Source organism: Pyrus communis, chromosome 10 (assembly GCF_963583255.1).
Source record: "Pyrus communis chromosome 10, drPyrComm1.1, whole genome shotgun sequence".
Classification (NCBI taxonomy): Eukaryota; Viridiplantae; Streptophyta; class Magnoliopsida; order Rosales; family Rosaceae; genus Pyrus; species Pyrus communis.
Genome location: NC_084812.1, coordinates 21846894 through 21860099, shown reverse-complemented (window position 1 = coordinate 21860099; position 13206 = coordinate 21846894). Strand labels below are relative to the sequence as shown.

The window sequence follows — 13206 nt, the reverse complement described above, 5'->3', positions numbered from 1 at the left end:
AAGGACAAAGAAAATGACAAGGGGATAACATGATATGAGATACTTTTTCTTTTGACCTTGATGATATGAGATATTTTTGCTCTTGAAGAAAACAATATAAGTTTTTGATACTGATGCCAACGAACTTTATTCAGGAAAATCTGGCTTTTGAAGTTCTTAGAGCGATGCCTCTTTGATTTTTGAATAAGTGGCCATGTTGCCTCTTCGTTTATAGAGGCATCAATTGTGTTCAAAAGCACACTCAGAAAATTGCTGCCTGCAGAAATTTCCCCTTTTTACATTTATGAGATTTCAATTTATCTTACCTCATTTTCCTTCATTAATTCTGAAAATGGCTTGCCCATCTGACCGTCGTTTCAATTTGAATGTTGTGGAAGATGCAAACATGTCTTTTGAAGATAATCTATGGCACACATCCTTCTTATACATTAATGGTTCTCTTACGATTAGGGATTATGTGATAAAGAATGACATAACTGCTACAATGGTAGCTAGGAATCTTCTCACTCCCAAGGATAACATGATACTTTCAAAACGATCTAATGAATTGGTTGTTCAAGACTTTCTGGCTTTCAGTGTTCAGTGTGCGAACTCTGTATCTAATATGGACCAACATCTACTTGCTTGAACTCGCCAAGTCCAATCATTAATGGCTAAGGTGGCAAGTTTTAGACAAGATATCAGAAGGCTTAAGCACGAAAATAAAGAGTTGCACATGCTTGCAAATAATTATTCAACGAGCATGAAAATAAAACTTGACCAGTTGTAGGAATCCGAAATCGAATTCAAAGTAACCATTAGAGGTTTGTGGCTTTATTCCAAAGGCACCAATTGCCTTCATTGTCTGGAGTTTTACCGAGTATTAAGGCTCTAAATAATCAACCTATGTTGCCTATTCTTTCTAAAGTTTCGCCAAGTATTGAGGCGTCACATGATCAATCTCCAGTGTCTCTCCCTTCTAGGGTTCTGCCAAGTACTGAGGCTTCGCATGATCAATCTTTAGTGCATCCCCCTTCTGGGGTTCTGCCAAGTATTTGAGGCTTTACATGAGCAACCTTTGTGAATGCTCTCTCTTGTTTGTTTATTTTTTTAGTTGTAACTCATGCGTATGCACATGCATGTAATTTCTCAGAGATATCAATAGATAATCTTCATTTCATTCCAATACATGCATATGTATGTAATTTCTCGGAGATATCAATAGATAAGCTTCATTTCATTCCAATATATTGTGCTAAATATAATAAAGCATACACTTCACTAAGATGTGGTAGTTCTGGACCAAATATCAATTTATATTTTCCCTCACGAAGATAAATGATCATTCTTAGTGTCTAAATATTGGTTAATTATTTGAGTATTCAACTCATAATCTTCAAACCATATGGTCCCTTAATATCATAAACATCATGGATAAGATTTGTGTTGGTATATTGTTCGATCTGTAGCTTAAGACAATATTTCTTTCAATACTTTATAATCTTTTTAAACTCTTCAGGATTTCAAATCTAATATCATCAACTCTTGCAAGAGATTTTAGTATATTACAATAATATCATAATGAAAGTACTCACTAAGGCAATTTATACCATTCATTGGTATTGAGTACATAGTTTATGTTTTACCCTTCGAGAGCTTACTTCAAGCAATTTGAATAATTTAGGGATTTTCTACCCTTCATGACATATGTTCATTTGGAATTTATACAGAGCAATTTGCTCCCATGTATACTTGAGGGATTTACTTACGGAGATATGATGTGGGTGACTCACAACACTTCGTATACAATTCTCCATTCATATGAACTCATTTACAGGAGTATAATTTCAGATTTCAATTAGTAACCTTGTGTCATATCATGTGAGTGTATTTCACTGTATTACAAATGCCCATATGTAATCTCCTTGGTTCAACATCTTTTGGCTATTTGTATTATATACATATATATATATATATATATATATCTATTTTTCCACGTTCTTACAGAATTGTAATGGAATTGCCTTACTCTATTTTTGGCCAATAATTTTTCCTTTCGTTGACGAAAAAAGAACGAGACTTCATATCAACACAGCTCATTGATGAATTTGGTAGCTACTTGTAAAAACCAAAATTACCATTGGTTATCATCAATCCGTAATCCCATATTCTCATGTGCATGTGCATGCATAAAAGTTTTTCATTTCTTTGGATATCCATTGTCTCTTCAATGGCATTACACTATCTCTTCCAGGACAGTCATAGTTTAGAGAATTGCAGATCATAACCTCATCTTGAGCGTTATAAAGCTTGGATTTTAATCTCCACTTTCGGGAGTTGAGTCATTGAAACCTATACATCTATCATGCTTCATGCATGAGACATCAAAATTCTCATGCTCGCAAATTGTCCTTCTGGGACGTGTATCCATGCGGCAAATGTCATGCTTCTGGCATGCAACAGTTATACTTCGGGAATGTCATAGTTTAGTAGTGTCATATTCTTCTTCTTTCAAATGACTGAATCTTTTGAGTCTGAAGGTATGCCACGCTTCAAGTGTGTAACAGATAAATCATTTGCTGCCACATTATTTTGTCTAATAGGGACATTAATTCTTGCAGGCACATTTGCAGCTTATATGTGATTTTATCACTTTTGTTGCATCATTAAATGCATATGACATTTGATTTGGCAATACTTTGAAGATGAACAATTATTCTCACTTCATTTTCACACTAATTTGTTCGTGATTCAAAATAAGACAAAGTGGGTACATCCCACGACAATTCTCGTAGTTCTTCTGGAATGATTTTTTCTCCCCCTAATGGCGCGAAAATTGTCTTATCAAAATGAAAGTCCACAAACCGCGCGGTAAACATATCCCCAATCAAGGATTCTAAATATTGAATGATAGATGATGAATCAAATCCAACATAAATTCCCAATCTGCAATGATGACTCATTTTAGTACATTGTGGCAATGCAATAGGCACATAGATAACGCAACCAAAAACTCGTAAATGTGTAATGTTTGGCTGGTGTTTAAACACGAGTTGTACTGAGAAATATTGATGGTTGGCAACATGTCTCAACTGAACTAATAATGCATCATGTAAAATGGTATGTCCCCATGTCGAAAACTGGCAATTTCGTTTTCATGAGCAGAGCGCATGTAATCAATTTCATCCGCTTAATAAATGCTTCTATTAAACCATTTTTAATATGGACATGAAGAACATGGTGTTTAACATCAATACCCAGTGACATGCAATAATCATCATTTACATGAATCAAGGAACTTCTAGTCCTTATTTAATAGTCTGTGGACTAAGACTCTTATGTCTTTTATTACAATTAAGTTGTGGCACTTCGGCACTTCAAACTTACCATACTTATCAAGGAATTTCATGTTCGATCTTGAGGATCAAGGGACTTCATGCCTAATCTTTTTGTATGATGATGATCAAGGAAATTAATGTCCGACCTTTTTACATGAGGGAACTTCGGGTCCAATCATTTTTTGTGATGAGGATTAAGAAACTGCAGGTTATGATCTAAACAAGGAACTTCGAATCATGTATATACTCATCATAACAAAAGAAGTACAATAAATAAATCAAAGTAATAGCCGGTAATTCCAGTCTTGGTAAATAAATTGCTTTTAAGTAAATAAAGCTTGTGACAAGAGCTTTAATTCAACATCATTCATATAAATAAATCAAAACTTAAAGCATTAGGCAGTAATTCTAGCCATAGTATATAAATTGCCCTTAAATAAATAAAACATATGAAAGGGTTTTAAACCAACACCATTCACATAAATAAAGCAATAATAGAAAAAGAGTGATGATTAAGTCTTCATTCATTTTTTTTTTCTTTTTCTTTGTATGACACCTCCTTTTGTTTCGTCCCTTTTATTTCATTTTATTTTTACAACCCTTAAGTCTTTTTAGTTACCCAAGAAGTGATAGTATCAATAAATCTCAATTGGTGTTCCTCCTCCAATGAGTTTTGAAAGAGTCGAAACGGTTCCAGTAAGTTTTGGAGTCAAGAGTCATATCTGCAAGAAGATCAAACCGTTAGATGTATCTCAAATTTTGGTATGATATGGATAAGAGGATACCGGACAACTTTTGTGAAGAAATAGTTTCAATCTGAGCTACTGAAAATGGAGTTTTGGTACTCATAAGATGGCTGTCCAGTTTTCTAAGGAAATTGAAAACTGAGTTGGTGTTTCAGACTTCTGCAACAATCGCACCGTTGGAGTTTTCTAAAAATTTGATATGTTACAAGTACTGGGCAGACGAACAACTTTTAAGAAGAAAGTATTTCAATCCAAGGTCAGCAAGTTGGAGTTCACAGGCTGTTTACATGGCTGTCAGATTTTCTACTAATTTTGAGTATGTACCATTTTGCTTCTGCAAAGGATACTATACAGTCATACAACAAGATATGTAGTTGCTTCAAGAAAATCAGTAGTAAAGAAGATTTTCTTATCTGTGAGATTCTAGCCAACAATGATGAGAGGTATGTAGTGCTTCACCAGATTTTTGGTGTTGTGCTTTCCATTGACACGAAAGTTTCTCGTGCGGATAACGTGTTGTAAAATCGGCGGTATGTGTGCAGTGGAATAAATGAAACAAGACACAATATTTACGAAGTTCCTCTACAGTCAATGTGACAGGAGTATATCCTCGAAGCAGCAATGGTGCTTTTATTTATAATATGGAATAATAGATGTACAAATATAACACTCTCTATTCTCTCATATCTCTTGCTCTCTTCTTCCTCTCTTTACATTCCTTCGTAGTTTCCTTTTTTTTACTTTCCTCTACCTTCCTATTTCTTTCTTTCATATGCTCCTCCATTTATAGGTGAAGTTTTAGACAAAGTTGTAGTGTGATGAGTTGCAGAGTGGTAGTGGGATGAGCTGTAGAGTGGTAGGATGAGTTGTAGGATGACAGTATAGGATGAGTTGTAGAGTGATGGCCGTCCACATTCAACATGACTTGCAACAAGAATCATATAGAGTTGTTATTCTGTCTGCATGGGTTCGAGAAATCATATGAATTTAAAAATGTGCATGTCCGAATCACATGTACTTTCAATGGTACAAATCATCAGATAACCTTTAATCATTCAAAGACCAACTTTCCGCTATATTTTTTAGAACAATAATCAACCGTGCAGGACTAATATTGGTTTCTAATTCAATCTTCAATGTTGTCTCTTAGTATACAGTAAGTGAGGGATTGTTCTTGCAGATAAAATCTTATTTTTCAATTCAATATATTCGTATCGGTTTCAAATCTTCTTTTTTCACCACCACCATTTTTGTCCATCTTCTCTTTTGCAGCCATTCATTATCAAGCTCTTCATCACATCCTCCATACTGTCTCCACACGGACACCGACGTCATCTAACTAATCTAGATCAGCTGATTCGCAACACGGAATGCATAGTCATGGCATGCACACTGGACCGGCTGGTAGTTCATAAAGGCGTCTGCCTAGGGCCTCTACTTTGGAAGGGTCCCTAAAAATTTTATATATCTTGTTAATGACATATAAATAAAGAAAAACTAACAAATGTTTGACTTCTTTTTTCTTTAGAGTGTTGAGTTTGAAACATAGAGTTGCTTTTTTAGTCACTAATTATTTTTTTGTTTTAATTTACTCTCAATCCATCTGTCCAAATGCATATAAAGTTATAAAACTCAAGTCCCTTTGCAACCTTTTTTCCTTTCAACTTCCCAATCTCTCCATTTCTATCGAATGTTTAAATCAATTATCACATGGTCTTGAAGATTGTACTTTAAAGTAATAAAAGCTTTGAATTTATATTTTGCTTTTCAATAATTTATTATTCAATAGATTATTTTAATATTCGATTCGTTAGTATGATGTTGATTTTAGAAATAACACAAGAAAAACAATTGGCGTTGGTGAATTTATTATACTCGTCAATCAAGTTTTATTATTCATTACTCTCAATCTTAGACTCTTGACTGCAAACATTTAGTACATTTGCATCTAACAACTTGATACGTGTAATATTTAAGTAATGATTGTCTATCTATCTTCTCTTGATACTAATTTTAAAGGTATTTGATGTAAAAATAAAATTTAATAATGTATTTAGCAAATTCTTTTTTATACATATCAATTTACAAAAAACCGGAGGTAAAAAAACTTTAGTTTCCACTTTGAAGACTTGCCTAGGACCCCAAAATTCTCAGAATGTGACCCGGCACGCACAACACGACTATATTTTGCCAAGAAAAAAACAAATTAAAAGCATGCTGGCACCATCATGAACTACGATCATTTTGAAAAATCTTGATTTTGTTGCGTTTCGCTTGAGGGTGGATGACGAGAATAAAACAGCAACTACAATCAATCCTACCAAGTAAGTCCAGCATTAATATTCATTCCTTCAATCTTGTACTTAATTGTAGCAATAGGATTTCTTACCATTTGTAATATTCTCTGTAGTCAACACAAGCACATGGTATATATGTGGAATATCAATATAGCAAATTAGGGTTTCCATCACCAACTACAAAGGAACGAAATCTAATGATTATTCCCTAAGGCTCGACCCTCCACCTCCGGCTACTAGGATAGCTTAATCAGCCTATTAGACTAGTGTCCTGCCGCCAAAAGCACCCAATACCAAGCCTAAAATTGATTGCCCAGATAGATGAATCACTCTTGATAAGAAGAAGTGATGGTATTGGAGGAAGATACCTCTCTGCTCTTTTAGTTTTCTCCGTCGCGGAGTGAGAACAAAGAAAAGAGTAAAGAGAGATTGAGAAGGAAGGGAATGCGAAAAGGGTGAGGAGAAAGGGGGAAATAACATGTGCCTACTATTGCTGTTGACACACTCCGACCCAAATGTCCACTTAGACATCCAAATTGAGTTGTGTTAGCCAACACTGCTCGATTCGGGTGTCCAAGTGGATATTCGGGTTGGGGTGTGTCAACCGCCTTTTCCTTTTATTTTTAACTCTAAATAAACACATAAAAGAATACAACTCTAAACTAAATAATAAATAATAAAACAAAAGCTAATTAATAGTAAAAACAAATTATACACATGTAAACAATAATTAAGAAAAATTAACCATTCTATTAAGAAGTAATTTAAATGAGGGCCTTCACATACTGCCTGTTTCTAAACTATCCACTTTTATCAAACACTGTTAAATCCAACGAAAAATGGAGAGAGTAGCCAAAAATTATGTACTCAATTGTCTACACCTAGCGGTGCAAGTTGGTTTAGAATTTTAAATTCGGTCATTAACAGTTTTTAAACATATTGGATGAAAATTTGAATAACGCATACACAAATTCTAAATTTTCAACCCATATTTTTCTGGAATGTTGCAAACTTATACCGACAAAAAGAATTCTGAAATATTCCAAAATTCTAAAAGTTTTTTACTTTAGATTATGTATTTAGTAATCAACTTTTGTATTTTAATTCGATCATTCTTAGTTTTAGATACAATTCATTAGTAGTTTTGATATTTGATATCATACAGTTAAATATATGACATTACAAATTAATTGAATTTATTAACAATCATATATACCAAATATTAAGAAGGAATAACAACTGCATATAGGAAAAAAGTTCGAGAATATTATCGTTTTCAATTTTTTATTTTATTTTTGTCAAAGGTAAAGTAATTCATTAAACAAAGTTCAAATGAACATAAAACAGCTTACAACGAGGCTTAAAAAGGACTCACCATACAAAAAGAAACGTCACTAATGCAAACAAAGCATGAGTAATGGTTTCTGAGTATAAAATGGTAAATAACAGAAATGCATAAATGGCTCAACCAATAGAGGACCAAAAATGGCTAGTACGGAAAACCATGGATGCCTATGTGAGGGATGGCCAGCTGCAGAAACTCGGAACCAAGAGGCGACTAACCACACACACTGCCAATTTTTCACCACAAAATAACACCACAAAATAACAAGTGCTCCCTAGATCATACCATATCGAGATCTTCAAAAGCCCCAAATGATAAACAAAATTAAACCACAAACAAACAACATTATAGCAAAACCAAAACTCAAAATCACCACCAAACAACCTGCAAACCGATTGGAGTAGCCAAACTTCACAACTAAATCCACCACCCCGGGACCAGCAAGAACATAATTCTAACACCAGAAAGTCACAACATGAATCCAGAACCAAAGAAGGAGGCGGGGCAGATCTCCGCGCTGAAACCAATGTCTTGGTTTCACACACCTCCAACTGAATGAGCGACGATTCGCTCTCGGGGTGGGTAGTAGACGCAAGAGTTCGTTAGAGTACTTAACCGAAAGCAGCCAATTTGACAGAAAGTGAGAGTCAGTAGGGCCAGGATGGAGGTGAAAGGGAAACAGCATATGACGATGGAGAGCGTGTGGGTGAAATTGTAGTTTGGGTTAAGGATTTGTGGGTTTGGGGCTAAAGAAAATCTGGTGCATATTGGCAAGAAACAGTGGGCAATTAGAGGAAAATCAACACAGGAAAAGTCCAGTTCCCAAATTGAGACGAAACTCGAGCTCACAACCACCATTGAAAGAGGATTGGAGTGAACCACCATCTTTGGGGAGATGTGGCCAACCACCATCATTAAAGGGATGGGGCAAAATAGCACTTAAAGAGAAATGAGGGTAAAGGTGGAGAAGGTAGAGAATGGGAAAGAAGGACCTGCTAGGAGATTGCTATCGTTTATCGTACAGTCAATTTTTGTTAGATATTATTTATATTTAGTTTTAAATTTTAAAATAATTTTTGACCGTACGATGTACGATAGATAATTCCGATCAGGAGAAGGATTCGGCAAGGATCCTTTTCCGTCGGGAACACAGGAAGATGGAAAAGTTTTCAGTTTTCAATTGGAGGATATTATTGAAGTTTAAGGTAAAAAATTTATTGGATGAACTTCGACATTTACGAAAACCCAATTTGATTTTTCCAAAACAATTCGGCTCTTGAACAAGATTTTGAGTACGAAAATACAAATATGTAGTTGTGTTCTACATACAAAATAAAAAATTGCACGGCATAGTCAGAACTCAAGTGATAATAACACATTGTTAGTCAATAACCAAACATTTTTATCTGTGTACAACTTATCCTATCAAGTTGTTTGTTATCGGAGAGACTAGCTATGTATATAATAGATGAATATCCAATGTAATTATGGTACTCAATGGTTGTTTGTTATCGGAGAGACTAGTTTTGTATATAATGGATGAATATCTAATGTAATTATAGGACTAAAAAATTTAACGAAATTCTCTTTTTATACAACGATAACGTTACACAATATTTGGTACAATATGGAGTAAACGCATAATCTGGAAAATTATTTTGTTTTGTACATAAGCATTCTAGGTTATGCATTACAAAAAAAGAAAAAAAAAACACCAAAACAGAAGTAGATGTACTATATAATCCTTCAAATTAAACTGATATATATGTACGTAAGCTATTTTAAATCTTGTGTCCATTTCGCATATGCACTATGCACATAGTTGCACCAGCTGCTCCAGCATGTCATTTATCTCTTCATCCTCAATCTTTTTCACGTTGTCTCTTACTTCCAGTGCCTTCATTCTCACGCCCTCTCCAATTTTCTTCACAACCACATCTCCGATCGCCTCCGCAATCGCTTCTCGCTGCAAACCACCACCTTCTGCTCTCTTAGCCTCCACACCCACGCCGACCTCCTCTACCAGTTTGGCGTTTACTGGTTGGTCAAGTTGCATTGGCATGGCTATAATTGGAACGCCGAACTTGATGCTCTCCAACACAGAGCTCCATCCACAGTGGCTCACAAACCCACCGACGCCAGGGTGCTGCAATATCTTTGCTTGTGGTGCCCAACCCTCCACTATCATTCCCCTCTCTCCCACCCTCTCTACAAACCCTTTTGGCAATACTTCTTCAACTTTTGTGGTTTTTTCTTCCTTGGGAAATCTAATAACCCAAATGAAACTCACTTTGCTCAGCTCTAACCTATGAGCTATCTCTTCTATTTCCTCCTTGGACAAAAAGTACTCACTCCCAAAGGAAACATACACAACCGAAGACTTCTCCCTTTTGTTCAGCCACTGGATGATCGGAGACTCCTCGTCGGTTTTTTGGTCCAGTGGATCTTGAACTAGTGGACCGACGGGCACAATCTTCTTCCCCGACTAAATCAGAGAGACGATCGATATATTTTGCTTCAATCTCTCTGGATGTCTTCGCCAAAATGATGTTGCAAGAACTAGAACTGCACTGCTGTATGCGCTCTCCGTCCTTTAGGCCATTTGATGAAAACTCCACCTGATTTTTGAACATTTTGATCTCGTAATCCCGAAGATGGATTCCTGGAAAAGGAAATTCGAGACTGGAATTCTTGAAATGGTTAGCGAAAATTGAAATAATGGTGGCAGCGTTAATGGTACAAAACTCAACGGCCGGAATATTGTGCGACAAAGCTAGAGAGGGCGCCCATGGTTGGAGAAAATCATAAATTAGCAAATCCGGTTTTAGGGTTTGGAGGATGTCGGAGAAGTTGCTGCTGGACATGTTGAAGGCCTTTTTGAGAGTGGACATGAGATGGGGTGGGAGGCCATTGGTGGTGTGGTAGTGAGGTGGCAGTTCAGGCAACTCATCGTGCGGAAGATGGAGTTCCACAAACTCAATGCAGTGAGAGTATTTTCCAGAGAGTTTGGGTTTGATGGAGGTGAGGTTCAAAGGCGTGGAACAAATGTAGAAGTGAAGATTGTTTCTCTTGTGGGTGAGCTTCTTGGCTAGCTCGAGGAAGGGAGAAATGTGACCGTGGGTTAACCATGGAAGCATAAGAATACTAATGCTTCTGTGCTGCTGAGAATAAACCATTCTTTCTAAATTTTACTCTTTTTTGTGGTTGGTGTTTTGACAAAAGGAAGTGATCTGATGATTATATATTTTCAAGCCACGGGGAGACACGTATATATAGGGGGTAGTGTGATCGAGAGGTGACGAAACTACAAGAATTTTGAAGAGACGTGGAGCTTTAATAATTGATAGAGACCCTAGATGTTTCGTGTGACTTCCTAAGCTGAAGATGCATACGATAAAGACAAAGCAAAGAAAAGAAGTTTAGTCAAACTTCTTTTTTATTTGTTGGCCTAAGGGTTACTTTATTACATTTTGGCACGTTGAAACCAACTAGACCAAAATGTCGACTGACGCCTACGAGCAAAAAATGCTCCCACGACAAAGTAACTCCAAAATAAAATCCTACTGCCCTGGCAGCTGACACATGGGTTTGTCAACTACGAGCATGATTTCTTTTAGTTTAAATAAGGCCTACTCGGATAAACAATTCTCCTCTCTCCACTCTCTCTGTAAAGTAAGTACAACCAATGCACATAACAGATGAAGGGGACTAACAAATCAACCCCAAAATTCCAAAAATTCATGGATTAAACCGCAATGCAATCTCGAAACACTTCATTTGATAATGCTAAAAAAATTAAACTAAACTAAACCTCACATTTAATCTTTTACAACAACAATTGGGATTTTAACAAACAGATATATATATATATATATATATATATATATATATATATAGAGAGAGAGAGAGAGAGAGAGAGAGAGAGAGAGAGTAATGCAAAACATCACCACATCCACACCCACACCCCAATATCTCTCTCAAAGCTTGAAACCTTAACCCTTTTGGTCCCAACCCATTTCCCCAAGGGGCGGTTTCCATCGGTTCTCGCTCGAAAAAGCTAACTTGGGTCGCCGAAGAGTTGAACCACCACCATGGACGTTGACTTGTGGGCTCATGATGCAAGGCTTCACTATGGTACTTCAATTTTTTGAATTTTATATTTTACTTCGACATTTTGTGTCAAGTAAAATTTAGAATTGGACCTAACTTTCATCGTAATTTAGATTGAACATTGATCATTGAAGAAGAAGGTGCACACATCAAAATACGTTTTTACCCTTGTATTTAACGAACATTTAACGAAAAATCATTTTTGGACTAAATTTGCTAACAGACTATACCACGAGGGCTACTTTCTGATTACCTTATCACCATGGGGACCGTTTATCCGATTAGGCCTTTAAATAACTTTCGACTTTAATCTTTGATCTTTTTCTTTACTATTATTTTAAGAGAGAGTCAAAATTATCACAAGGAATTATAAAAGGAAAATTTTAGAACTTAGAACGCATAGATAGAAATTTAACATTTTATTTATTAGAATATTAGACCAAATACTGTAATGTTCTTTTAAAATGTTATAGATTTCAAAAAATTTTAAAATATTAGAAAATGTTTTTAAAAAAATAAATAGTGAAATACATGTATTTCTTGATAAGGGGTGAAGGTATTATTCCAAAAGAAAACGTTAAAATAATTATATCTGCAAAGTGGTCCAATGGTCCTCATTAGGGGTGGGCACGGGCAGGTTCGGGTCCAAATTTGGAGGGACCAGACCGGACCCGCTTAAAAAGAAAACGGGGTGGGTCGCGTCGGGTATTGCAAATCTGACCACTAGAATAGGACATAACTTAGCCCGTTTGAAACAGGCCAATTTGGGACCGGTCCACGGGTCTTCTTACTTTTGTTTTTCTTCGGTTTTGATCGCCTCCCGGACTCGCCATCCTCCAGATCTTCGACTCGGTCTCTGACATCAAGACCCTTATCCGCTGCCACGCCATTTTCCAAGCGATTATTGATGACGACGTCGTCGGGGACGTCGAGATCGGAAGGGAGAAAGATGAGGGGCTAGTGGTTGAACTTGATGAGGAGGGAGTCGACCCAGGTCGACCAGGTGGCGAGCTTAGAGGGGTTGTAGAGGACGGCATCAGAGGAGGTAGGAGAGGTCGCCGGGGGAGTTGACCATGATGGTCTCGAGCCGCTCGAGGCGCTGGGCGACGTGTCGAACATATGCCAACAAAAGTTGCAGAACTACTAAACTAGTGTACATATACTAGAACCTAGAAATTTAAGAACCCAGATTCAAATTGAGAACCCAAATAGAACCTAGAAATTTAAGAACTGAGAATATACCAGATTCCGGAACCCAGAAATTGAGAACCTATAAGAGCATACCAAATTACAGACCTAGAAACTGAGAACAAAGCATTCTATCAACATACTTGATTCTTAAAACAACATTCTATCAACATAAGTATTCATGCTAGAATGCAATTTTCACA

General features: G+C 36.4%; 1 pseudogene; it reads right to left on the bottom strand.

Annotated features, from left to right (window-relative positions):
- Window positions 1-9327: 9327 nt before the first annotated feature.
- Window positions 9328-10924, bottom strand: LOC137748860 (beta-D-glucosyl crocetin beta-1,6-glucosyltransferase-like; annotated as a pseudogene).
- Window positions 10925-13206: the final 2282 nt, after the last annotated feature.